The sequence below is a fragment of the Nothoprocta perdicaria genome, unplaced genomic scaffold, assembly GCF_003342845.1.
Source record: "Nothoprocta perdicaria isolate Ctin4 unplaced genomic scaffold, notPer1 scaffold_252, whole genome shotgun sequence".
NCBI classification, from domain to species: domain Eukaryota; kingdom Metazoa; phylum Chordata; class Aves; order Tinamiformes; family Tinamidae; genus Nothoprocta; species Nothoprocta perdicaria.
In genome coordinates this window covers 955,674-982,492 of record NW_020455480.1, presented here as the reverse complement: position 1 = coordinate 982,492, position 26,819 = coordinate 955,674, and the positions used below count along the sequence as shown (strand labels likewise).

General features: G+C 49.3%; 5 long non-coding RNA genes across 6 annotated transcripts; 1 reads left to right on the top strand and 4 right to left on the bottom strand.

The window, feature by feature from the left end:
- Positions 1 to 1,701: 1,701 nt before the first annotated feature.
- On the bottom strand, positions 1,702 to 4,860 carry LOC112948122. The gene is made up of 3 exons (XR_003249538.1): positions 4,777 to 4,860; positions 1,846 to 1,901; positions 1,702 to 1,741 (listed from the first exon to the last, which is right to left on the bottom strand). It is a non-coding gene; the product is annotated as an uncharacterized LOC112948122 (long non-coding RNA).
- Positions 4,861 to 18,168: 13,308 nt separating this feature from the next.
- On the bottom strand, positions 18,169 to 19,016 carry LOC112948126. The gene is made up of 2 exons (XR_003249540.1): positions 18,815 to 19,016; positions 18,169 to 18,339 (listed from the first exon to the last, which is right to left on the bottom strand). It is a non-coding gene; the product is annotated as an uncharacterized LOC112948126 (long non-coding RNA).
- LOC112948128 lies at positions 18,349 to 18,650 on the top strand. The gene is made up of 2 exons (XR_003249543.1): positions 18,349 to 18,409; positions 18,543 to 18,650. It is a non-coding gene; the product is annotated as an uncharacterized LOC112948128 (long non-coding RNA).
- A 652-nt stretch (positions 19,017 to 19,668) lies between the features above and the next one.
- Positions 19,669 to 22,075, bottom strand: LOC112948127. Of its 2 annotated transcripts, none has more exons than XR_003249541.1 (4): positions 21,994 to 22,075; positions 21,071 to 21,146; positions 19,800 to 19,859; positions 19,669 to 19,720 (listed from the first exon to the last, which is right to left on the bottom strand). It is a non-coding gene; the product is annotated as an uncharacterized LOC112948127 (long non-coding RNA). The 2 variants fall into 2 exon arrangements; XR_003249542.1 differs by lacking the exon at positions 21,994 to 22,075 and adding an exon at positions 21,387 to 21,502.
- Positions 22,076 to 25,434: 3,359 nt separating this feature from the next.
- Positions 25,435 to 26,757, bottom strand: LOC112948118. Its single transcript, XR_003249536.1, has 2 exons — positions 26,447 to 26,757; positions 25,435 to 26,002 (listed from the first exon to the last, which is right to left on the bottom strand). It is a non-coding gene; the product is annotated as an uncharacterized LOC112948118 (long non-coding RNA).
- Between the last annotated feature and the right edge of the window lie 62 nt (positions 26,758 to 26,819).

Here is a 26,819-nt window from a genome sequence, read left to right as displayed (position 1 = left end):
GTATTAGGACTGTGATGACATTCAGGACATCTACAGAGAAAAAAGAAAAACAACACAAGTGACTCTTGTGCCAGGCAGGGAGAAGTAGACCGAGAACTCCTGACTCCCCAGTATACTCAGTCAAGTTGGGTTCACCTCACATCCTCAACTGGGAGTGCAAAAAGTCCACACGGCACCTGAAGGAGCGGGGAAAAAAGCAAATCAATGAGAGGCGGCCTGGCAACACCCCACCGCACAACAACGGAATACCCACCTGCCCGCGGCATCGCCCTCTCACCCGCTCGGGCCTCTCCTGTCCGCACGGCTTCTCCTCTCGGCGACCGCCGGCACAATCTGCTAACACCAAACAGAGCACACCGTGAAGGGATGACACAACATTACCCGCCTGCAACAATATCCCGCAACAGCGACAGGCCCCCAAAGACTATTCCATCGGGGGATTACACACACTCTCACAGATCCGGACCATCGCTGTCAACCTTTGCACGCTACTACAGCCGACTCCCATAGGCGAGGCGGCTCCGACCGCACAAGCACAGCCACGCACGCAAACGACATTGGACAGACAGAGGAAAACTTGATGCAAGAGAGACCTGGTACCGCACGAAAGATACCGAGGGCCAGAGAAGCCCTAGGACATCGCGACCGCGGGGCCCCGACGCTCGGCAAAGAGCGGATCGAAGTCGAGCGACGACGCCGGGTCGGAAAGGGGCCGGCAAAGCCGGAGACGGTGATGAGGAAGAGGCCTTTGAAAAATATCCGAGGATGGAACAATGCGGGGAAGACGACCCCAAAAGGGTGCCCGGAAGACGCAAAACAAGACCGGCTACCGAGAGGAAAACGTGGCCTTATGAGGCCTTGATGACGGTCAAAAGCACAAACAGTCACCAATGGGGACGACCTGGAGATGGAGGAACAAAACACCCTGAGCTGCATTTGCGACACAAGATGGGATCTGCTGGCACGATGAGGAAAATTCAGGCCTGGCAGGAAGACAAAGGATGCCTACAGCACTACTGTCGCACAGTGCTGCATGCGTTCCCGATCCCCGAGAACAAGGGTGRCCTCAAGACCTGAGCAAAAGAGCACAGCTACAACAGGCACCACAGACCGGGCCGGAGCCGCCTGCCCTAGCAAGCCCGCGCTTTCTGCTGCGCAGCACCCGAGATGGCACCCTCGCGCACCACTCGTCCACAAGAGGTATCCAAACTAGACAGGCTGGCACCACAAGAGCACACCCACACACGCACGGACACACAACATCCCAACACCTTCCATCCCTCCACTTAGCTTGCGCTGGGCTCTGGGTCGCTGCGGCGCTTCGGGAGACATCCTCAGCTGGCAGGGGCACCTCCTTCAATCTTATTGTAGATGCGCCGTTGGCCACCGTCACCTGTCAGACCGGAGCACAAGCTGTCACCCTTGTAGCGGTTCGGCTCCCGCATCGGTCACAGAAACACCCTCTCGCAAAGTACCGCCGTCGCTCCGCTCGCCCGCGCCTCGCCGCGATTCGGCTCCGGTATCGGGGCTGTGATGACGCCGCCAAACCTACGCTGCGGTATTGGGACTGTGAGGACACCCAAGACACCTACAGAAAAAGCAAAACAAACAAAAAATAACCAGTGACTCTCGTGCTAGGCAGAGAGGATGTAGTCCGAGAACTACTCGGATCCCAGCCTACTCGGTCAAGTCTGCCTCGCCTCGCATCCTCATCTGGGAATGCAAAAAGTCCATGGGGCGCCTGAAAAGGCAAGGGAAAAAGCAAATGAGAGAGGCAGCCTGGCAACACCCCATCACACAACAATAAAATACAGGCCCACCGACCYACRGGCATCCCTCTCTCACCAGCTCAGGTCTCTTCTGCCCACACGTCTTGTCCTTTCAGCGATCCCCGGCACAATCTGCGAACACCAAAGAGACGGCACGCGTTGAGATGATGACCAAATCCACGCCCGCCTGCAACAATACCCCGCAATAACGTCACCGCCCCGCCCCACACCCAGATTATTCCATTGGAGAATAACACGCAGCTCCGGGCCATCGCTGCCGAGCTTCACGCTCTACTCTAGTTGAGTCTTGCGGGCGCGACGGCTCCGACCAGACAGCCACGCACACAAACATCATTGGACAGACACAGAAAAGCYTTATGCAAAGAAGACTTCTAGTCCTTAGTATCTTCCGAGCGGTATCAGAAGCTCAACGACACGGCTCCCGCGCACCTAAGAAAAAACACGGATCGAAGTCGGGTGACGGCGCCCGTGTCGGAAAGGGGCCGGCAAAGCCCGAGAGGGCGATGAGGAAGAAGCCTTTGAAAAAGATCCAATGCCGTAATGACACGGGGAAGATGACCCCTGAAAGGGTGTTTGGCCCGTGAATGGGGTCAGCCGAAATAGCCGGTTAGTGAGGCAGAGAATGGTCAAGTTTAYTGTTAATATCTAATAATACAGAAATGAAATAATGTATCTAATGAAACAATAGGCTTACTAGGCACTGGGTTTGAACTACAGACAGACAATAAGGTAATGCCCTTATCCATTACTACACACAAACAAAAATAGTGATTAGGGAAAAGATACATGACCTACTGCCTAAATACATTAATATCGCCCAGATCCGCGGTCGCCGGGGAGTCCCCGTTGCGGCGAGGATTTGGAGAACCTTCCCGGCAACTGGGAGCTCTCACGCGGTGCGTCCACCCGTAAGCGAGGTCTCCAAAGTCGCCGTAAGAGGGGCCCGGCCTTTATAAAGCCAAAAATCAGCAAGACTGCCATTTTCTTGGTTAGCGGTAACATCTGGTAGGTCACGCTTTCCCTAGCTTCCGGAACCGGGACCTGGCCACAGCCCCGGCTTCGGATGGGAAAGGTCCCTTCCGAGTCAAAACTATTTGCCTGAAAGCCTACGGAAGCTACAGTTCAATGAGCCTATGTGCAGGTTAGAAACAAGTTACAAGCAAGTTCTGCTACTGCAGCAAAATGAGAGCCGTTTTCTGCTGTAAGTCGACCCTGGCTTGAGCCTGTCTTTCAGGTCCTGACGGATCACCTGAGAAGGTGCAACACAAGACTGGCTACCAAGAGGAAAATGCAGCCTTATATGGTCCCATTGACGGTAACAAGCAGGAACGGCCACCGATGGCGATGCCCTGGAGATGGAGGGACGGAACGCCCCCGAGCCACTTCACGGCGCGGGATGGGATCCCCTGGCACGATGAGGACAGCTCAGGCCAGGAGGGAAAACAGAGGATGCCTACGCTACTACTGCTGCACAGAGCCAGATGCATTCACAAACCGTAAGAACAAGGGCAACCTCAAGACCTGAGCAACAGAGTGCAGCCACAACGCTCACCGCAGAGACACGGGCTGGACACCTCTGCCCTAGCAAACCGACGCATTCTCCTGCGCAGCACATAACATGTATGTGTGAGCAACCCCTCTTACTTGTTCCATCTCCTCCTGCCCACTCAGCTTCTCTTCTCAGTGGCAACCGACAAAATATATAACGACAGAGAGAAGAGCACGCTTTGAGGAAATGACAAACCCAAACCGACCCAAACCAAGCGCAGCGATATCCCCCCAAAACACCTTTACCTCTTCTGATGGCGGACTACACCTCTAACCTGTATGCCACAACAGCTACGTCCGCCACAGCACCTCTAAAAGCAGAACGGCAGTGGGAGAGAGGGACGTTGTTAGTCCAAAACCAGTCCCACGTTAGGCTGCGCTTCGTCTCACGGGCCGAGGCTCGCCTCGCCCCGTTGCTTTGGACGCGAGCGACCCGTTCTGCGCCTTACTTGACACCTCGCCACCTACAGGCGCAAAGGTAAAAGTCATCGAGAAAGCCTACTGACCGCAACAMTCTCCTCCTTCCAACAACTCCCTAGCTCCCCTTCAGATTAAAGCAGAACCCTTTCTTGCTCCATTTCTTTTGGAAACCTCAGGAACACTGCTCTGGATCTGAAGTGTGGGAAGGGGAGGAACAAGGAAAAAAAACACACAACCCCCCCAAAAAAAGTTTTATATAAATCAGGGGAATTACCCACGAGCCGATCAACCGCTGCCCCGGGCCATCGCTGACATGCTTGACGAGCTACTAAGCTACTACAGCCAACTCCCRCAAGTGAGGCAGCTCCAGCCCCAAACCAACAGGCACACAGATAAATAAAAATTCAAAAAGCGAGCGTCCATGTAGAAAAAGAGACAGCAAATCTGGAAATTGCGAGGCGGAAGTCATTGTCTAAAAAGACTGGAGTCTGTGACGATGCAGGGAAGATAACCCTGAAAGCGTTCTACGAAAGTGCAAAACAACACCATCCTCCAAAGAAAGACACACACAGAAAAGGCCTCCGAGACCATCGCGACGCTCGCCGTCTGAAAATGGACGCGAGAGAGTCGGAGGGACGGAACGCGTCTTGGGTGCGTTCGCGGGACGAGATGGAATGCGCCGACAGACTGATGATGATGATTCGGGCCTGGCAGAAATGCAAAGGATGCCTACGGCGCTACTATTGGGCAATCATGCCTACAGCACATTGCGGGATGAACTGTGGTGTTTGTGGCACAAGCAACAACATCAATCTCAAGACTAGAACAGAAAGTGCAGCTACAACATGCGCCGTGGAGACACAGGCTGAAGCTGCCGGCCCTAGCACACCTGTGCTTTCTCCCCTGAAASGCACAAACCTGCTAACATCACTCAGGGAAAAAAAAGCATGCGYGCAGAGACCCCAAACCCCTCTACCGCTTCACTTAGCTTTTGCGGTGCTGAGCAGGATGACAGGACCTCGGGAGCGCTCCTCAGTGGCCAAATGCATCCCGTTCTGTCTTGTTTGAGATAGTAGTCCATCCGGTGACAGGTGGCTCCTGCCTTGGTCGTGAAAAAATTATCCTCCGAAGTACAGCTGTGGCCCTGCTCGCCTGTATCGTGCAAGACCGACTSCGTGGTATCGGGGCTGCGGTGATACCTAGAACAAACAAAATGGCCGACTGACCCTTCTGCTAGGCAGAAATGGCTACTCCTYGAACCGCCGACACACCATTATATTCAGTCTGCCTCACCTCAAATCCGCAGTCGGGAATGTAAAAGGGCCGCTCGCGACCTAGGAAAGTGAGAAAAGGCAAATCACCAAGAAACAGACCAACAAGACCCCAATAGAGAACCAATCAAAAATACACTCGAACGCCGCTGTCACCTGCTCAGGTCCATTGCGTGCGCTCACGTTCTCCTCTCGACAATTGCAAACAACATCTACAACACTGAAAAAATAGCCCTCTGAGGGGAGGACAAAGCCACACCCCAAACTCTACAATATTCCCCAACACCACCTTCACCTGTTCTGCAAGCCGGGATTGGGGAGATGACCCCCGCCGCAAGCGAGGCTTCGCAGGCTCGCACGGAGCGACGCTCGCTTTTCCGTGCCGCTCCCCGATGCCGGCGACCCGCTATCCGCATTCCTTGACAAAGGAAAATGTGATTGAGAAAGCGCACAGACCAAAAGATTCTCCTTCCAACATCTCTCTAGCTCACCTTCTTTAAGGCAGGACCCTTTCTGACTCCAGCTCTTTTGGAAACCCTGCAAACACTGCTCTGCATCAGAAGAGCAAAATAAACAACCACTAGGCCTGACCAAAAAACCCCCGCTCCGTCCCCCCAAAATACATGAAGACGTGAGGCAGATGACGCACGGGCCGGATGGATCGCCGGTCCGGGCCATCGTGAGGAATCTACGGCCCTGCACCGACAGCTGTGCACACAAACATTAGACAGAGAARAGTCATATGCAAAAAAAKMACTATTACAGCACAWAAGATTCCGAGGACTAGAAAAATCCTGTGAGATCGCAACTGTACGGCCCTGATGCTCAGCACGAGCGCGGATTGAAGTGCCCTTTCTGCAAAGGCATCCAATAAATATGCCACCTTTACCTGGTTCACGCGCTTATCTCTAGTGCCATGGTTAAGGGAGACCGTGCCTCCCACAGTACCCATAAAAGCAGAATAGGCATCGGGGACTAGGACGGCACCGGCACGATGACCGCCCCACGCTAAGCTCGGCTTCCGCTTCGTCCGCGCTCGGCGTGCCGCGCTGCTCCGGGACGCGACGGCCCGCGTCTCTGCGTTGCTTTGCACCCATGCAGACTAAGCGAAAGGTCATTGAGAAACCCCACTGCCTACAAGATTTTTGTTATGACAGTTCCAAAGCTCACCTTATGAGAGCATAACCTTTCATTCCCCCCTTCCTGAAGCTTTAAGTCCAGGGCAACACAGCTGCAACAACAACACAAAAACAAACAAAAAACCCACCACACACACACACACACACACACACACACACACAGACCTTGAAACCATGAACTGCAACACACCAAAATTGAGGGGATGCCCATCCACCCCCTCTTTGCACCACCGTCACCAACAACTGCGCTGAAGTCAGTTTCGGCCCCAGACAGGCTCCGTTAGACAGACACATGGAGAGAAGCTCCATGCAAGCAAAACTCTTTGGACACGTAATAAAAAAAAAATGAGGACAGGAAAAACCAATGAGGTCACAGTCGGGCACCTCTCTTGCTCTGGGTAGTTCCGGAAAAGGGTACGATGCCGCTCCTCCCGATGGAAAAGGGAGGTCGAAGCCGAGGTGATGGCTGATGAAGAGGAGAGCTGGAAAGAAGCTCAGGCTATAACAAAACAGAGGAAAAACCCAAGAAAATGCCATAAATGTCAAGAAAGGCTTCGGTAAGATGACCATCTGCAATGCTAACGTGGAAGACTGCTTCTTATTGCAGAAAGGGATGAGATGCGCTGACGCAACGTCATTGAGTCTTGCTGTGTAGAGGATGACAGATGCCTACGGTGATGGAGCTGCGTGCTGTGGAACCCATGGAGACGCAGCAAGGATAAAATGCAGCTACAAAATACAAAGGCTGCAGACTATACAGTTCCACAGACACAAGCCTGCCTGCCCACGCAAATGCTTGCCTGTTCACCGAGAGACGTGCTCTGCTATATATAATGAATAGGTGGCACTCATACAAAACGTCCGTCTGTGCCACGACCCAGGTGAAAGCAAATTCACAGAGGAAAAACTTCCCTGCATCCTTCACCATTCTGTTTATCTTTAGAGTGCTCCAGATGGCTGTTGAGCAACAAGACAAGTTCTCAAAGACAGGTGTCTTTCCTCCCCCTTTCCTCTTAGAGACCCTTCATCGCTGGCAAAAGTTTAAAAAATGAAATTTAATGGCTAAAAAGGATGAAAGTGGAGATTTGGGACATTCAAATGCCCCAGGTTAAGGTTTGCTTTTTCAAGGAGAAAACAACAACAACCCTCCCATTACCTTTCAGCTCCATCTTCAATGTAGCAGTCTTACTGGGCAAAATAGCTTATCGTCTCCAAAAAAACATGAATAACTGTTCCTAGAGATCTTTAATGCCTCAGTGACAGCTGTTTGCCAAAACCACCTACCCCTACTACTGCCCTAGAGGAGCAACAGCTGAATGAGACCCTTCCTCCTGGTGCCAAGGTTTTTATAGCCCTGGCCCCACCCACCGTCCTACTGGGTGGTCCTGGCAGAGGGAGGAGCCCACTAATGAGCCATAAATATATAGGGTTGGGTAGCTGCAAGGCTTTTCTTTCCTGAGGTGAAAGAGAAGGTGCAGAAAAGATAAACATCCTGGTGAGAAAAGACCCTCGCTGAGACTTCTAAGACTCTATGTTCAATATAGCAAGAGGTCTGTTATTAAAATTCTTTTAATGCCATATATTAGTAGACTAGGTATTAAAAAAGTTTTATGTAAGGAGAGAAAGAGAACTATCAAAGCAAAAAAAAAATTAATGAGGAACAATGAGAAAGTTTGGGGGGAAAAAAGAGCTAATGGAATGGGAAAAATTATTTATGGGAAAGAGGAAGAATGTTTGGAAGGAGAAAAAAAATTATTGGGTGAAGAAGCAGGGAGGGAGAGAGTAAAAGTTAGGAATAACAAAGAACAAAAAGACTTCGTATCAGAGCGAGAATGGGAATTAGTGTCGGGGGAAAATAACAAAGAGTGAAAAACTGATTGGGGGAGAGGTTCTTATATGAAGATAATTATTACCACAAGAAGAAGAAAAGTATTAGATGGAGAGGAAGGAAAAGCTGGGGGAATATGAAGAGAATACTTATGTGGTGTGCCATAGAATTCATAGGAGAATAAGAATAAGATTATTAGTGAAAGAAGACTAGAATTCTGAAGGAACTGGGAAGAAAATAATTAGGGGAGGAAGAAGAGAATTATTAGCAGGAGAGGAAGAGAATAACGACGGGAATACAAAGAAAAATAGATATGGGTCATTCGAGAGAATTATAGGGAGAACAGAAATAAACGCAGGAGCGGGAGAACAGGAGATTTCCGAGGGAAAGAGGAAGATAAACATCTCTGGACGCAGAAGAGAAAGATGAGTTAGAGAAGTGGGGAAGAAGTTGGGGAACAAAATGAGAATAACTACGTGGGGTGCAAGGCAGTTATTTGGAGAATAAGATTATTAGGAGGAGAGAAGGAGAAATCATTCCCTCAGAAAGAGGAAGACTAAAATACCTGCAAGAAGAGGAGAGCATTAGCAGAAGAGGAAGGGCATGACTAAGGCCTTCGAAAATCAATTATTATGTGGCGTGCAAGAGAATGATTGCAAGAATAGCAATAACAATGTTCACGAGAGGTGAAGAATTCTGAGGGAATTAAGAGGAATATGATTCCCTCAAGAAGAAGAGCAGGAATAGCCAGAAAGTAAGAGAAGAGCTGGGAAAATACAAACAGAAATATTAGGTGGCATGCAAGAGAATCACTAGGAGAACAGGAATAAAATTACTCACGGGAGAAGAGTAGCGTTCTGAGGGAAACAGGAAGATAATGACTACGAGAACAGGAAGAGAGACTATTCGCTGGATAGGTGTGGGAACGGTTATGGGCACAAAAAGAGAATAATGACATGGTAGGTAAGTCAATTTTGACAAAAAGAGGAATATAATTATTAGGTGGAGAGGAAGGGAATTCTAAGCAAAATGGGAAGCAAATTATTATGGGAAGAAGGAGAGAACTATTAGTCGGAGAGGAAGAGAAGAACGAGAGGAAGATCAAGAAAATTGTTATGTGTCATGCAAAGGAACTATTGGGAAAGGAAGAATACAAAATGTCAACAAGAGAGAAGAAGAATTCTGACCGGAATAGGGAGACAAATATTACCGGAAAAAGAAGAGAAGTATCAGGCGGACAGGAAGGGAACCAGTAGGGGAATAAAAAGAGAAGTATTGGCAGCATAGGAGTAGAATCCTGTGCCGTAACAAAAGGGAAATCGGGGGGAACTCGGAAGAAAATGCTTAGCGGAAGAAGAAGAGAACTATTAGCCGGAGAGGAAGAGAAGAGCCAGGGGACTGCAAAGAAAATAGATATGTCTCGTCCAAGAGAACGATGGGGAAAATAGGAATAAACTTATGAGCGGGGGAAGAGGAGATTTCCGTGGGAAACAAAGATAATTATTTCCCAGAGGAAGAAGAGAAAGATTAGCTAGGGAGGTGGGGAAGAATTTGGGAAATAAAAAGAGAATCAATACGTAGTGTGCAAGGCAATTATTGGGAGAATAGGAATAAAAAGATTAACAGGAGAGAAGGAGAAATCTGATGGAAAGAGGAAGACTAAAATCTCTGCAAGAAGAAGAGAGCATTAGCGGAAGAGGAAGGGCGTGAGTAAGGCCATCTAAAGACAATTATGTGGTGTGCAAGAGAATGCTTGCAAGAATAACAATAAAAGTATTAGCGGGATGTTGCGGCATGTGGCGAAGCTTGGGACAAGCATAGGCATCCAATACGAATGCTGGTAATGCCAAAGCTTTATTGTGATCATTGCTCTTTTATATTGTTTGTACAATGCACGGTTACTCCCCTAATTTGGCAGAGATACATTTGCGGTTTTGACTCTACTGATAACAGGCATCCTGCGTGACCATTTTTCCTTGCATTCCTAGGCAGTATGACTGATTCTGGTTCCTCCTCCGTGAGACTCTTCAGCCGGTATTCGTCCCGGCGGTCGCTTCTTCTCTCTGGGAAATCCAAAGTTCAACTACTCATGCCAAGCTATGCCGCGGTCCAGATCTTCAGTTCCGGAATTCCAGTAAGCCGAGAGAACCATCCACACCGGTATGATGCTAGTTCGTCAATTTTATTAGAAAGCAAACACACTTATATATCATCAGAAGGCACTAGGATATCATGAGAAGGCAACACAACTGGTTAGACGGCAGAGACATGCTGTTCATGCGCTAAGGTACAGAGCGTAAGTGGTTATCATGCATCGTGCGTGCGCCAGATCTCTCTTTCTCGTTAGTTCTCGCAGTCTCGCTTGTTACGAAAAACACCTAGTTTCATCCAGTTCTAACTGCAATTAGGCAGCTGCTGCTCTTGGTTCCTCATGGAGCAATGACCGAGGGTAACCTTGTTCACTTCTCCATTACCGCAGTGCTTCATATTCATTTAATACAGCCAGAGCCCCAACAAAGCTAGGTCTCACTTATGTCTAGCTACATTTATCTACATCTAAAAGCCTTATCTTACCATTGTAAATCCCACAGCGGGAGTGTTAAAAAATCCTGAGGGAATTAAAAAGAATATTATTCCCTAAAGAAAAGGAGTAGGAAGAGCCACAGAGTAACAGAATAGCTTGCAAAATACAAAGAGAAAGATTAGGTGGGATGCAAGAGAATTATTAGAAGAACAGGAATAAAATAATTAGCGGGAGAAGTGTAGAATTCTGAGGGAAATGGGAAGATAATTACTACGGGGAAAAGAAGTATTTGCTCTATAGGGAGAGAATGGTCATGGGCAAAAAAAAGAATTATTATGTGGTGGGCAAGTCGATTATTGCGAAAAGAGGAATTAAAATAGTGGCGGGAGAGGAAGGGAATTCTAAGCAAAACAGGAAGCAAATTACGTGAGGAGGAACAGAACTATTAGCCGGAGAGGAAGAGAATAACGAGAGGAAGATCAAGAAAATTGTTATGTGCCATGCAAAGGAACTATTGGGAAAGGAAGAATACAAAATGTCAACAAGAGAGAAGAAGAATTCTGACCGGAATAGGGAGACAAATATTACCGGAAAAAGAAGAGAAGTATCAGGCGGACAGGAAGGGAACCAGTAGGGGAATAAAAAGAGAAGTATTGGCAGCATAGGAGTAGAATTCTGTGCCGTAACAAAAGGGAAATCGGGGGGAACTCGGAAGAAAATGCTTAGGGGAAGAAGAAGAGAACTATTAGCCGGAGAGGAAGAGAAGAGCCAGGGGACTACAAAGAAAATAGATACGGGTTGTCCAAGAGAATTATGGGGAGAATAGGAATAAACTTATGAGCGGGAGAAGAGGAGATTTCCGTGGGAAATAGGAAGATAATTATTTCCTGAAGGGGAAGGGGAATATTAGCTAGGGAGGTGGGGAAGAATTTGGGAAATAAAAAGAGAATCAATACGTAGTGTGCAAGGCAATTATTGGGAGAATAGGAATAAAAAGATTAACAGGAGAGAAGGAGAAATCTGATGGAAAGAGGAAGACTAAAATCTCTGCAAGAAGAAGAGAGCATTAGCGGAAGAGGAAGGGCGTGAGTAAGGCCATCTAAAGACAATTATGTGGTGTGCAAGAGAATGCTTGCAAGAATAACAATAAAAGTATTAGCGGGATGTTGCGGCATGTGGCGAAGCTTGGGACAAGCATAGGCATCCAATACGAATGCTGGTAATGCCAAAGCTTTATTGTGATCATTGCTCTTTTATATTGTTTGTACAATGCACGGTTACTCCCCTAATTTGGCAGAGATACATTTGCGGTTTTGACTCTACTGATAACAGGCATCCTGCGTGACCATTTTTCCTTGCATTCCTAGGCAGTATGACTGATTCTGGTTCCTCCTCCGTGAGACTCTTCAGCCGGTATTCGTCCCGGCGGTCGCTTCTTCTCTCTGGGAAATCCAAAGTTCAACTACTCATGCCAAGCTATGCCGCGGTCCAGATCTTCAGTTCCGGAATTCCAGTAAGCCGAGAGAACCATCCACACCGGTATGATGCTAGTTCGTCAATTTTATTAGAAAGCAAACACACTTATATATCATCAGAAGGCACTAGGATATCATGAGAAGGCAACACAACTGGTTAGACGGCAGAGACATGCTGTTCATGCGCTAAGGTACAGAGCGTAAGTGGTTATCATGCATCGTGCGTGCGCCAGATCTCTCTTTCTCGTTAGTTCTCGCAGTCTCGCTTGTTACGAAAAACACCTAGTTTCATCCAGTTCTAACTGCAATTAGGCAGCTGCTGCTCTTGGTTCCTCATGGAGCAATGACCGAGGGTAACCTTGTTCACTTCTCCATTACCGCAGTGCTTCATATTCATTTAATACAGCCAGAGCCCCAACAAAGCTAGGTCTCACTTATGTCTAGCTACATTTATCTACATCTAAAAGCCTTATCTTACCATTGTAAATCCCACAGCGGGAGTGTTAAAAAATCCTGAGGGAATTAAAAAGAATATTATTCCCTAAAGAAAAGGAGTAGGAAGAGCCACAGAGTAACAGAATAGCTTGCAAAATACAAAGAGAAAGATTAGGTGGGATGCAAGAGAATTATTAGAAGAACAGGAATAAAATAATTAGCGGGAGAAGTGTAGAATTCTGAGGGAAATGGGAAGATAATTACTACGGGGAAAAGAAGTATTTGCTCTATAGGGAGAGAATGGTCATGGGCAAAAAAAAGAATTATTATGTGGTGGGCAAGTCGATTATTGCGAAAAGAGGAATTAAAATAGTGGCGGGAGAGGAAGGGAATTCTAAGCAAAACAGGAAGCAAATTACGTGAGGAGGAACAGAACTATTAGCCGGAGAGGAAGAGAATAACGAGAGGAAGATCAAGAAAATTGTTATGTGCCATGCAAAGGAACTATTGGGAAAGGAAGAATACAAAATGTCAACAAGAGAGAAGAAGAATTCTGACCGGAATAGGGAGACAAATATTACCGGAAAAAGAAGAGAAGTATCAGGCGGACAGGAAGGGAACCAGTAGGGGAATAAAAAGAGAAGTATTAGGTGGCGTGCAAGAGAAGTATTGGCAGCATAGGAGTAGAATTCTGTGCCGTAACAAAAGGGAAATCGGGGGGAACTCGGAAGAAAATGCTTAGGGGAAGAAGARGAGAACTATTAGCCGGAGAGGAAGAGAAGAGCCAGGGGACTACAAAGAAAATAGATACGGGTTGTCCAAGAGAATTATGGGGAGAATAGGAATAAACTTATGAGCGGGAGAAGAGGAGATTTCCGTGGGAAATAGGAAGATAATTATTTCCTGAAGGGGAAGGGGAATATTAGCTAGGGAGGTGGGGAAGAATTTGGGAAATAAAAAGAGAATCAATACGTAGTGTGCAAGGCAATTATTGGGAGAATAGGAATAAAAAGTTTAACAGGAGAGAAGGAGAAATCTGATGGAAAGAGGAAGACTAAAACCTCTGCAAGAAGAAGAGAGCATTAGCGGAAGAGGAAGGGCGTGAGTAAGGCCATCTAAAGACAATTTTTTTGTGGCGTGCAAGGCAACGATCGCGAGAATAGCAATAACATTATTAGCGGGGGAGATGAAGAACTCTGAAGGAAAGAAGAAGAATATTATTCCCTCAAGAAGAAGATTAGAAATAGCCAGAGAGTAAGAGAATAGCTGGGAAAATACAAAGAGAAACATTAGGTGGCATGCAAGAGAATTATGAGGAGAATAGGAATCAAATAATTAGCGGGAGAAGAAGAGAATTGTGAGGAAAACAGGAAGATATTTCTTACGGGAAGAAGAAGAGAAGTATTTGCCGGATAGGGAGAGAATGGCTGGGGGCACAAAAAGCGAATTATTATGTGGTGGGAAGTCAATTATTGAGCAAAGAGGAATAAAATTATTATCCGGACAGGCGGGGATTTCTAAGCGAAACATGGAGTAAATTATTACGTGAACAGAAAGAGAAGTATTAGCCGGAGAGAAAGAGAATAACGAGAGGAAGATCAAGAAAATTGTTATGTGTCATGCAAAGGAATTATTGGGAAAATAAGCACACAAATATTAACTGGAGAGAAGGGAAATTCTGACAGCAATAGGTAGACAAATATTACTGCAAGAAGAACAGAACTATTAGAAGACGAGAAGTATTATATTAGTATTAGTAGTATTAGAAGAATTATTATGAATTATGCTTATTATTTTCTCTGCTTACAAAGCAGGAGAATTATGAATTAAATAGGAAAGTAATTATAGGAGGTAGAAGAAGAGATAATTTTATCCAGAAAGGAAGAGATGTATTAGAGATTTTTAGCAGTTGAAAAAAAGATTCTCTTGGGTCTCTAAAGAGGTAATTAATACCTCAAGCAAACAAAAATGAGGGGGAGAATAAGAATAAATTTATCAGCAGGAGAGGAAGAGAAATATGAGGGGCATCAGTAGAGAATTATTGGCAGGAGGGAAAGAGATTTATTGGCTGGAGGAAAATTAAATCTTAAGGGATAGATAAAGGGAATTTTTAGTGGGTAAAAAACAGAACTATTAGTGGAAGACAAACAGAGGTATTAGGATGAGCAAAACAGAATTATTATTCTGTTTTCAGGTACATTCATTCATTCTATAGTGATTCTACGTTCTAAAGAATTACTATGGCGAGCGAAAGGAGGAGCACGCTCAAGGTATTACAGAGAATGCAGGAAAGAGTTTTATTGAGTGCCAAAGAGAATTCCTATGGAAAACGAGAATCAAGTATAATTGCATGTAGAAATGAAATGCTGCAGAGAGTAACAATTCCTACAGGGGAAAAAAGAGGATGCAAAAAAGAATTATTGCACAGCATATGAGTATGAACTATTACGAAGAGAGAAAGGGGCAGGAAGAAGGATTTATTGGGGAAAGTTCAAAAGAGTTATTGTGGGGAGAGAAAGGGCTAATGAGGAATCGTTGTGGAGTGCACAGAAAAACATATTTATGGAACGTGCAGAATAAGCATAGCAGATAGCAAAAAAGAATTATTGCAAGGAGAGAAAGTTGGAGCACAGGGGAATTATTGCAGAGAGAGAGAGAAAGGAAGAGGAATTATTGCAGGGAGAGGGACAGGGCTCACAGGAAAGAAGTCTGGTGGAGCGGGGGAAATAAGTATGGCAGAGCGTGCGAGGAGAGATGGTTGCGGCGTGCGTGGGAAAACTTTTACGTAGAGCAGGAATTGTTGTTGAGGGCAAGAAATAATCATTTCGGGGAGAGAAAGGGGGAGCACAGAAGAATTTTTATGGAGTGTGCAAGAAGGAATGATTGCAGAGAGATTTATTACAAGGAGAGAGCAGGGGAGCACAAAAAGGACTGATTATGACAAGTGTGAAAAGTAGTTATTATGGAGAGAGAAGGAAATGGGTTTACAGTCAGGGGAAAGAGAGAAGAAGAATTAGGGAGAGACAAATAATTAGAGAGCAAAAAGAAGAGCACTTGGGTTGGCCACCTCTTTCCAAGCCCCCACCTTTTGGGTGCAGCAGCTCTAATATTCCTGCCAGGCAGGTGTGTGGGCACAGATGAATTAAAAGGGCATAATTTCAAAGTAGCAGGGTTCTTTTAAGCTCCTCACTAGCATTTTGTTTTCTTTTGAAACAAAACTTGTGTGTCCCCCATACGCCAACCTGCCAACATTCTTGGCCAAGAAAGGCCATCAAGTCCTCTTCACTTGGTGGGTCTAAATCAAAAGGGTGGAGACAGTCACATCAAAAAGAGCCTTCTCTGGCTGACCCTACTATGAACTTACAGAGAACACCAGAAGAGGCAGCAGGGGCCTCGCCAAGAGCCCTTGTTCCAGCGGAGCCAGTCAACCTTATCCGTTTCAGTCCTGAGCTTCTCCGCTTCCTCGGGGCTCACCAGCCCTCTCAGCTCTGTCAGTCGCAGCAGGAGCTGCCCGTTTCACAGATGCGGAGCCCCAAGGCCACTTTCTCCCACTGCCGGCTGCTCCCCACCTCCGCAGCGAGTGCACCCGCTCTGAGCCAGAACTGGCACCCTAAATGGATGCACAGAAAAAGGGCGATTCAGCTCCGCGCTCTGGCAGACTTGGCTCCACACTCCAGGCACGGGCAGAGACGGTGGCGCCAAATCCACGCCAGGCCAACCCCGCGCTGCCACCTGCACACAGCGAAAGCCCCACCGGCAGGCCACAGCCCAAGGCCCGCAACCACCCAAACCAGCCCAAGGCCCACAACCCACCATCGCAGATCCCCTCACCGCACTCCTCCGCAGTGCTCCTGTCTGGGGCCGTACGTGTGCCCCAGCGCAGTGCCGCGCGAGATGGAACCAAAGCCACCACGCAGATGCTGCCAAGAGGGGACCGAGCGGAGGCCAGAGGTGGAAAGCTAGGGAGGGAGCAGGTGAGACCAACAGCGGCCTCAAGCTGTGAGAGGGAAGATTCGGATTAAAAGTTAGGAAAAAAAATCTAAATGAAGAGAGTAGTTAAACCTGGGAATAGGCTGCTTAGCAAAGTGGTGGAGTCACCGTCCCTGCCAGGGTTCAAGAAATGTGTAGATGAGAGGGGTTTAACAAGCAGAGCATTAAAAGGCTTACAGTTGGACTTGATGGTCTTGAAAGTCTCTGAAGATATCTTGAAGATTACTGAAATGTCAGAGCGCGTAGCAGTTGACAGTGGTGTGCTGACACCGGCAAGCTGCTGGAGGATAGCGGAGAACCCAGACTTATGGCCACACTTCTGCTTCTCTGATCTTCAGGTGAAGCAGTGAGCACCGGGGAGCGCTAAGTGCACGTGCTTTTCCTTACCTTTTCAGGACAGCTACTTCAATAGTGGAGAGCGGCAGCACGCAAAGCAACCTGTGCATACGCACCCCGCCTCCCCCACTCCACCCCCAGCTATTGCGGTACTGATTTTTAGGCACAGGAGGGTAGCAGGGAGTGCTGCACAATGCAGAGCGCATGCATGCTGCCCCTACGCCTGCAGTTCTGTGGTTTTGACAAGTTCAAGAGGCTTTGTTTGCTTTTCAGAATGGATGTTTTTTTCCTAAACATTAGCGTATGAGCCTTGTTTTATTACTGTTTAAATAATAAGAATACCGAAGGCTCCAGTCCCGCTCTTGAATAGATATATAGGTAGCCAGGTTTTACCTGGAAATGCAGATTCTCCAAAGCTGGTGGCAAGAAAAATTTTGCAGCCCGCTCTGGGTTTGCCATTGCCAGGGATCAATAGGACCCTGACCCTTCGCTGCTAATGGTCAGAATGCGTTTCTATCGCATCTCTGGGGTTAGAACAGGCATGGGGAGCACAGAGCACAAGCACTGGCTCCCTGATGGAGTGGTACCGAAGTTCAAGGGCGCCATTCACTTACTTATCAGAATAGCAGGACTTTTATGTGGTGTTTTTTGTTTGATTGGGGTTTTTTGGGGGGGGGGGGGGGGGGAGGAATTTTTTCGACAGTGCCCGTAGTCGAACGGCTATTCATTTTTAAAGGATAGGTGTCCCTGCTTGAGCAGGGGCTGGGACCAGATGATCTCTAGAGGTCCCTTCCAACCTCAACCATTCTGTGATAAGAAACCCCTTATTTTATATAGAGATGTGTGTATCCACCATCCTTACCTGGCCTGAGGCAAGCAGTTCCTTCCAAGGGGTGCAAGAAAAATGCTACTGCCTAGTCCATACTGGCCCTTTCTAGGAGCTTAAGATGACGTCTCCAGTCTGGGGTAGCTGTCTGCTTCACTTGCAGTTTTGCTTTCTGGATGTGTGAGTGCAGCCTTAGGGGTGGGAACGTAGGCTGCATGCACGCCATAACTCTGGAGTATTCATTTTTGGACACACGAAAGCAGTGCTGAGCACGGCAGTGGCACTGTGCATGCATGTATGGGCCTTAACCATTGCAGTACTACTTGTAGCTAGGGGATGGCTGCAGTAAGTGCTCCGGTGCACTGGTGCAGTGAGTGCTGCCAGTGCCACCCTGTGCTGACACTGTACAGCCTCCTTCCCACGTGAAGGGACTAAGTGACAGGGTGAGTGGTGGAGCCCCTTGCACGCAGGTGGGGAGTCAGCCCCTTGACCACACGCGCAGAGCGGTCTTCATTCGGCCCATGCGCATTGGCACCGCAAGGATGTCTTTCTGCAGCAAAGAGACCGCTCTACTTTCCAGCATATCTGGTTTTTTTAAATTTTTTTTTATTCTACTAAATCAACATCACTTCTATTACAGTCTGAAAACAAACCGTTATGCCTGGGCATGTATTTCATGCAGATGTGCTTGCATCTCTCTCATACCTGGTTTGAAGTAGGCAGCTTCTTCTGAAGGCTTCAGAAACCAAGCTTTCACCTGAACAGTGTGAAAATACAAACCAGGATTACTCATCGGCTACACTAAAAAAGGAAAAAAAAAAAAAAGTGTGAGTACGTATATATAATAATATATATATAAACTTGGGTTTAAAATTAGTGAAATTCCACCCCCAAAATATTTCAGGGGTGAATTACTCTATTCTGCTACCCTGACTACATCCCTCCCCCACCCCTGGACAGACACACACAAGCTACCACCGGCCACTAAGCTCGACAAGAGCACGCTTGTGCAGCTCTGATGCTCTGGAGAAGAACAGGCAGTCAAATACCACCGCCTGTGGCAGAAATGGGCCAACAAAGTCCAGAACAGGAATACAGAAGAAGCCAGCAAGGGAAAAGACAACGAATGCCTCCTGCGCTATTGCCGCGCAGTGGGGGAGGTGCTCCGGGAGCACAAACAACACGAGCAGTACCAGGACCTGAGCAAAAGAAAGTGAAGCTGCAATACAAACCTCAGATGGGCGGGAGCTGTCGGCTCTCATATTCCAACACGTGCACTTTGCTGCCTTTGCCTCTCACGCTGCGCTCATCCAGAAGACGCCTCCGGTCTGCCCTCAACAGCGGGATGCGTGGTCAGGACTCCCCCAGCACGCTTTGCCCATCTGTTGAGCATCTGCAGTACTCCAGGTCTCCATCCCTCTTCACAGTGCATCCTCAAAGGCAGCTGCACCCTCCCCGAGCTACCGATGGTCTTTGTCACCTGCCGAAACAAAAGGCAGGCGGTCACCTCTGTGCCAGGCAGCTACGGCCAAAAGAGCTGCCAAAAGCTGCCACCTCCAAAGCGCCACGGACGCTCTGCTCGCTGGCACCCTGCCGCTTGCCAGGCCACACTCACCGAGCCCGCAAGATGCAACACAATCCGCACACCTGAAGGACTCGGACGTCACTGGAAAAAGCCCCGGCGCGACCTGAACAGAGCAAAGGGCGAGATATTACTGAGAGACAGCTCAACAGCACCCGACATGCAAGAACTTACGAACGCAACAGCCTCTCCTTCTCTCACCCAGTGAGGCTTTTGTCAGCGCTCCAACTGCTCCTCTCCTCAACTCGCGGAAAGATTCTGCAAAGACAGGGAAGTCACGTGCTGCAGTGATGCGAGCAAGACCGCAGCCCATTCCCACGGAGAGTTCGCTCCGGCGCCTTTACCTGCTCCGCTTGCTCCTGCCGACTGCCGGGCTCTGTCACCGCGGGGAAGCTGCTGCCACAGCACCTGTAAAAGCAGAACAACGGTGGGCAACGGGGACGGTGTCAGCAAGACGCTCGCCCTACGCTAAGCTCCAGTTCCTCTCGTGGAGCGACGCTCACCTCGCTGTGCTTGCCCGAGACACGACCAAGCTGCTTGTCACATTCCTCCGCACCTGCACGCACAAAGCAAAAATTCGTCAGGGGACCCACCGATCACAACGCTCCCCTCGCGACAGCAACCGTCGAGCTCACCTTCTTATTAGGGCACAACCCTTTCTTCCTCCATCTCCTGCTCAGAACACTGCTGTGCATCTGCAACGAAACAGAAACGCAACCGGAACGGGAAATGCCGCACGTGGTGGCTGAGCAATCCCCATTCAAGTACCTAAGTGAAACGCTCTACCCACGACCACGCAGCTCCAGCCTCAAAAACAGACACGCACACAACAGGCATAAACGCAGAGGAAAACCCTATGCAAAAGGAACTAYAGCCACACCTAAGATGCTGAGCACCAGAAAGCCCGACGAAGTCACGAGCGTGCGGTGCTCGTGTTCTGGACGAGACCGTAACAGAGTCAAAGGCCGTGGCCCACGATAGAAGGGGCCGGCAAGGACCTGAGACCGCGTGACCACAGGGAAGAGAACCCTGGCGGGACATCGGGAAGGTGCAAAACAAGACAGACCTCAGAGGAGGAAGGAGCAGCTGACGAGGCCTCAGTGACAGTCACAAAGAGGAAAAGCCACAAACGGCCACGAGGCTGGAGAGACAGAGCGCCCCTTAGTAGCCCCGCATGTAACCCAAAATGAGAACCGCTGACACAAGGACAACACCGGGTCTGGCCAAGCAAAAACGCAATGGCCATCCAGAAAAGCCCAAAGCCTGGACAACGCAGGAAATAAAACCATGAAAGGGCACCAGGAAGACACGAGAGCAGGGAGCGGCAGCAGCAGCAGAGACGCAGCGATGGCTGCAAAGACGTCCAGCCCCAACCAACGCTTCCCGCACTAGCGGCACGCAGCGTGGATGCGCTACGGGCGCACAAAGAACGAGAGCAACGTCCAGACCTGAGCAGAAGAGAGCAAAGCTGCGACGCAAACCGCAGACTATGCCACAACGTGGACGCTTCTTTTTAATATCTGAAGCGAGACCAAGGAAAGCGAAGCCAGCTTCGGCACAATTTGACCAGTACTGGAAGAAAGGATCCTGGCAAAATTAATAAGCTAGTCTGACACCGGTACACAATAGATGAGCAAGGAGAGGTACAGTTTTCCCCTGCAAAGCTCCTGAAACAAATGAAATATTTGAAGGTACACTGTAACTTAAGTGCAGAATGACTTTAAGATTACATTACACGAGAAGAAAAACAAACAAACAAACGAACAAACAAAAAAACCCACACCGCCACACCATAAAAATAGTATTTCTCAGTCTAGGTGACAGCAAGTACTCGCGTTCAGCAATTTGCCATACGGGAAGCCGAGATAGAAGCTGAGTTCCAGCACAGGCAGGTTTTCACATTTACCTCAGATGGCAAAAACAATGCTCATGGGGCCCTGTCAAAGTGCTGCCCCAGTCCTGCTCAAATTTGTATCCTATACCTGAAAAACAAGACGGGAACAAAGTTAGAAAAATTACATCATTTCCATTCCTTCCTTTACACAAAATTGCTTCCTAATGTGAAGTAGTACTCTCCATCAGGACAGAGGAACATCAGTTGAGATTTACTTGACCCGGTTAGTCATAGCAAGAGTTGATAGTACTGATTTTAAAAAGGGACAGACAGCCTTTAGGGGAAAAGGTATGACTACGTTTATCTTCCTATTACATTCATGACTTACCTTTGATACAAATCTTTATCTTCTTGGATCATCGTCACAAAGTTGGAACCCAAAGGGATGCATGGTACCAAATCGTCCCGATTTTATGATAAAGCACCAGACTTCTGTGTGATCTAGATCTAGCAAGTGGTAGCAGTGAACACCTTATGCAGAATTACCGGCTGGATCATGAAATCATCATGGCTGGAAAAGACCTTCAAGGTCACAGAGTCCAACCGTAAACCCTGCAACACCATCCTGCTAAAACATATCCCCAAGTGCCTCACCTACACGCTTTTTTTCTGCGCTGCCAAGGACGGCGACTCCACCGTTTCCCTGAGCAGCCTGTTCCAATGCTCGACTACTCTTTCCACGTAGAAATTCTTCCTAACGTCTAGCCCGAACCTCCCCTGGTGCAACTGGAGGCCAGTTCCTCTTGTCCTGCATCTAGTTAGCGTGGAGAAGAGATCGAGCCCTGCCTCGGGGATCAACCTCCTTCTAGACAGTTGTAGAGAGCAATAAGGTCTCCCTCGAGCCTCTTCCTCTCCACACTAAATAAACCCAGCTCCCTCAATGAAACACAAGACAACCAGAGGCAGGGAGATACAAAACACACAAATATGGTCACCTGTTCAGGACAGAAGAGAAGGAGCAAGAGAATCCTCATTCCACAGGGCTGTCCACCGCTCCAGTAATCCCTCCAGTCATTGACAGCTGTGGTAGAAGTATTTAGACTGCAGAAAGACTCCACAGGCAAAAAAAAAAAAAAAAAAAATACCCACTATCTAGCATACTGAAACATCCTTGCTACAGACAAGCTGGCTAGTTTTATAGAACTTGAGCACTGCCACACTGAAATCCTCACTACTCAGCAGTTTGATGAATAAATAACAATTAAAATATAACTACTAAACAACTAAATAACAACTAAAAAATAACAAAGTTCTTCAAAAACTTAATGCTTAATTCTTAACCTACATATTTAGTCCATCAACATCATGAGAAACATCTGTTGTCTATCCCTGACCATGTTAAGCAGTGAGAAAGACACCACGCTAGCGCAGCGAAAGTAGCTCTTACCATACAGACGTGAACAGAGCAAAAACAGCATGGACAGCGTACAGAAATAAAAGCGCTTTTGCTGGAAGTTTGTGCAATCTCTGCTCACGTACTCCCATTTTCTCGATCCCTGTCACACCCCATTACTGCAAGTGACCCAGTCAGGTTAGTGTTTTTCTTATGTAAATACTGGCCAAGGAAGATTGCAAATGATAACACTTCCTCTATAAAACCATTTCATGGTTAATATCTCACTTCTGGTTATTAGTAGTCCTAGACTTTAAATTAACTACTGTCAAAGAGCCACCATGGAAAAATGAATCCTACTGAGCAATCCTCTGTCTCACCAATCCTCCCACATCAGAAGAACTTGCAAAAGTAGCATTTAAGCTAAAGATGATTCCACAAAGCTAGCGCCCCTAGCAGCTCAGTCAAGTCACGATTTGGACCGCTGCCATGTGCCACCGCTCTAGAGCATTTTGCAACTCAACTTCTACAGCATCGCTGAGCTTGTCTCACCCACCTCTTAGATACCTGCACGTGCGCTGCTGCTCTGCTGCTCTTTCTTTCGAGGCGCAGGGTTTCTCGAGGCAGCAGTGACCGAGTCGGTGGTCGTGTTGCCCCTCCATCCCCAACTGAAATATACCTTTCCCCTGAAGCGGATGCTTCCCAAGTACACCTGGTTATGGGGCAGTTCTTCCAGGTTCTGCTGACAGCGCGGATGGTCCCTTCTTTTGTAGTTCCAGTTTGTAACAGGTAACTCCCATTTCAAGGCTCCTTGCTACTTGTTCTAACGGTCTATTTACATTCCTCCTGCCGCCCTGGCATTTGGTGTCCACAATCTTCACGGTCCACAGACATTGCTATGAAGGGAACACTCTCCCAAAGCATCGAGCCTTCCTGTGCTGCAGCAGTTCTAACAGGATAGCAGTCCCTTCAGGGCAAACCAGGATACCAAACTAAACTGCTGCATCGGTACCAACAGAGCTGCACGGCACCTAGAACAAACAAACAAATAAATAAGATAAAGAGACAAAAAGAAAAAAGGCAGTGAGTGGGCAGAACGGAATTAGTAGCTCCCCAGGGGAGTCCCAGCTTTGTATTTCCAGGCAGAGGACATGTACAAGGAGACCACAGAGGTGCTAACAAGGCCAGAGAACGGACAGAGGGCTCTGGAGCAGAACTGAGGCCTCAGGAAGGGAGTCCGCAGGGACTAGAGGGGTCCTACCAAGACCAAAGGGCCCAAACAGAGCTGGAGCACAAAAGGAAGCACTCGAAGAATACTCCAAGGTAAAACAAAGGCATTTCTGGGGTTCTTCGGGATGGAGAGACCTGGACAGCACAATAATAATCTCCGGAGGAATCTAGCGCAGATTAAATATACCTAAGGGAAGCCCAACTGAACAGGCAACTAAGGGAAGCGCGACAACCAGGTCCCGCCCGGGACAAGGAGCAGCTCAGCCCTGGCGGACACCCTGCCCTGCCCCTCCACCACTTCATCCCCGGGGCACCGCTCTCGCCCACCACGTCCTGGCCCCACCACCCTTACTGGCCCCGGGGCAGCTGCCCCGTCCCGGCGCGCCCCGAGCCTGCCACGTGGCCCGGGACCCCCGCCCGGGCGGCACCCCCAGGGACAAACGCGCTCCCCGGCCCCGCTCACCTCCTCCGGCACCCGGTCCAGCGGCGGCTGCTGCTCGGCGGCAGCGTCCGCCTCGCAGCGCGGCCCCAGCGCGAGCTGTCCTCAACGGCCGTCCCGGCCGCAGCGCCTGCCCGCCCCTCCACAGCTGCCGCTCGTCCCGGCCCCGGGGCCCGCAGCTGCCGCCCATCACCCAGCGGGCCGGCAGAAGGGTCGCGAGCCCCATCAGGGACAGCTGGGGCGGCCAGAGCAGCAGAGCCTCCCCCCCCACACCGCCAGCGGGTGGCTGAACGCGCGAGGCGGAGCCCTGGCCCGGGGTGGGGACAGTCAGGTGCGGGTGGCGCCCTCAGCCCCCGTGTCCTGCGGGGAGGACAACCCTGGCGAGGACTGGAGGCTGGACAAGCACGGCCCTTGTCCCACAGCCTCCTCTCAAAATACCCTCTTCAGGCAAAAGACGAGCAAGTTGACCTCATCCCCCTTCGACTTGGGTTTAAAATTGGCCCTTGGCTTTCAGAGCGGGAGGTGCCTTCTCCTTGGATGCGGCGGGTGCGCAGGGGAGAACTCTCTCGGACGCGGGTTGACTGCCACCTGAGGAGCAGGCTCCTCAAGGGGCCGAGACTCCTCTCCCACCTTCTTGGGGGGTGGTGATTATTTTCCATTGGTGCATCAGAGGTAGCCAAGAACCCAGTGGGGTAGCAGAGAAATTCCTATGCAGATATCTGAAACGTGCTTTGTAAATGCTACACTTGAATAAATCGCACTATTCTTGAACTCGACTAATTCGGTTGAATGCAGTTTGACCTATAGTCGACAGACTGTGCATGAATCTGGTGTGGCCGCAGTTGGGCTTTTTTAGCTCGCACGGTATTGAGTAGGCCCAATCAGGAGGTGAATGACTCTAGGCACGCCAGGTCCCTGTAACCTATGAGCATCAGCTGGAAAGCAGGGGCATTCATCTCTTCCCAAATCTGTCCCCTCTTCAACCTGCCACATCAGGTGAGAAGAAACACAACACGGCCTCAATAACACAGGAAATAAAACTGTGAAAGGGCACTAGGAAGGCAACACATGAATATTTTCTTTGTGTAAGGCCTCAATAAATTTCCTGGATTGGCAGCATTTGACCTCATTTGTGTCTTAATCTCACTCCAGGCATAACAGAGAGTGTTCACAGCTTGGGTCTTCCCAGGATGTAACACAGCACATTGTTGCCGATTAAAGGGGCTGATTACAAACAGCCGGCCATCACCTGGCTCACGGAGATGCTCTTAGCTCCTTCACCAGCAACTTGCTTGTCTTTTTTTATTTTTTCTTCACTTTCTGTTCCTTTTTATTTTCCTGCCCTATTAAATAAAAAATAAAAAAGTAACAATAAAAAAAGGAGTCCTTAACTCGCAGTTTTATATTTGTGCACTCTATAAGCACCACGCATAGCAGGATTATCCCGGAAAGCCTGCATCGGGCATGCACGGAGGCAATCCGAGAGGCGTCACAGAAGAGGAGACAAATACCTGAGTCCCCTGAATGTTAACCCGCCAACAGGCTCCACTGAGAAAAGCTGTCCAGTGTCCTTCGCTATAATTGGACTACATCAAAAAGTGGGGGGCACAGATCGCATCCTGCAGTTGTCTGAAAGTGCCGCCCTCCTTCCCTCCCTCTCCCCCCACCCTCGCAGAGAGCACCAGAAGAGGTAGCAGCGGGGTCGCCCCCATGGCCCAGCAGAGCCGATCGAGCTTCAGCCGGCTCGGTCCTGAGCTTCTCGCCTTCCTCGGGGCTCCCGCCCCTCTCGGTGGGTCTGTCGCAGCCGCCAGTCTCGCGGACACCGACACTTTCTCCCAGTCCTCTCCTCCTCTTCCTCCTCTCGCGCTGCTCCCCTGCCTCCCGTCACCTCCTTTCCAGCGGCGAGCGCACGTCCCTGCCGCCCCCGACATGAACGGGAACCCTAAGGGAACATGCGAAAAGAGGGCAGGTCGGCTCCGCGGAGCCGGATCCCCGCCACCCTGCACGGTTCCCGCTCCGAGCCCGGCACGGCTGCCTTCACGGAGCGATGCCCTCGGTGGTAAGACGCAGCTCGAGCCCCGCGGCCACCCGAAGGACCGCGACACCCTCACCGCATCCCTTCTCCTGTCCGGGACCGCGCAATCGCCGGGCACGAGCGGACCGAGCGGGACCCGCGGGGCGCAGGAGGGAGCCGCGGTGCCCGTTAGGGACCGGCGGGGTGCAGAGAGCAGCGAGGAGGCTCGGGGGCCCCCCGGGACGGGACGGAGTTACCGCGAAAAGGCTCCGCGGCAACACTGCCCGTCTCGCCAGAGAACACCGGAGAGAAAATGCCACTCGAGTGAGTACCCAGACGCGGCGGCGAGTCCCGGTAAGCGCGGTGCCCTACCCGTTCTGAAAAGGCAGAAAACAGCGGCAAGCAGAGCAGCCGGCTCGGCGGGCAGCAGCAACGTGCAGTCTTCTACGGGAGCAGCGTTTCCATATTTCTCTACTATGACTTTTTTTTTCCCCCGCGCCGCACACCAAAAACGATATTCGCTTCGTGGGCGGGAGCGTCTTAAAGCGCAGTACCTGTGCCGCACCTACACGTGCCGCCCCCTGCCGGACCTTTAAACGTGTTTTCTTTTTGCGATTGCGCAATCGAGTCAACAATCAGCACATGCGCCCTGATCTTTTTATGCCGACCTTTTTCTGCGCACGTGCAATAGGATGCAGACACTGCGCAGGTGTACGGATTTTTTTTTTTTTTTTTTTGCGCATGA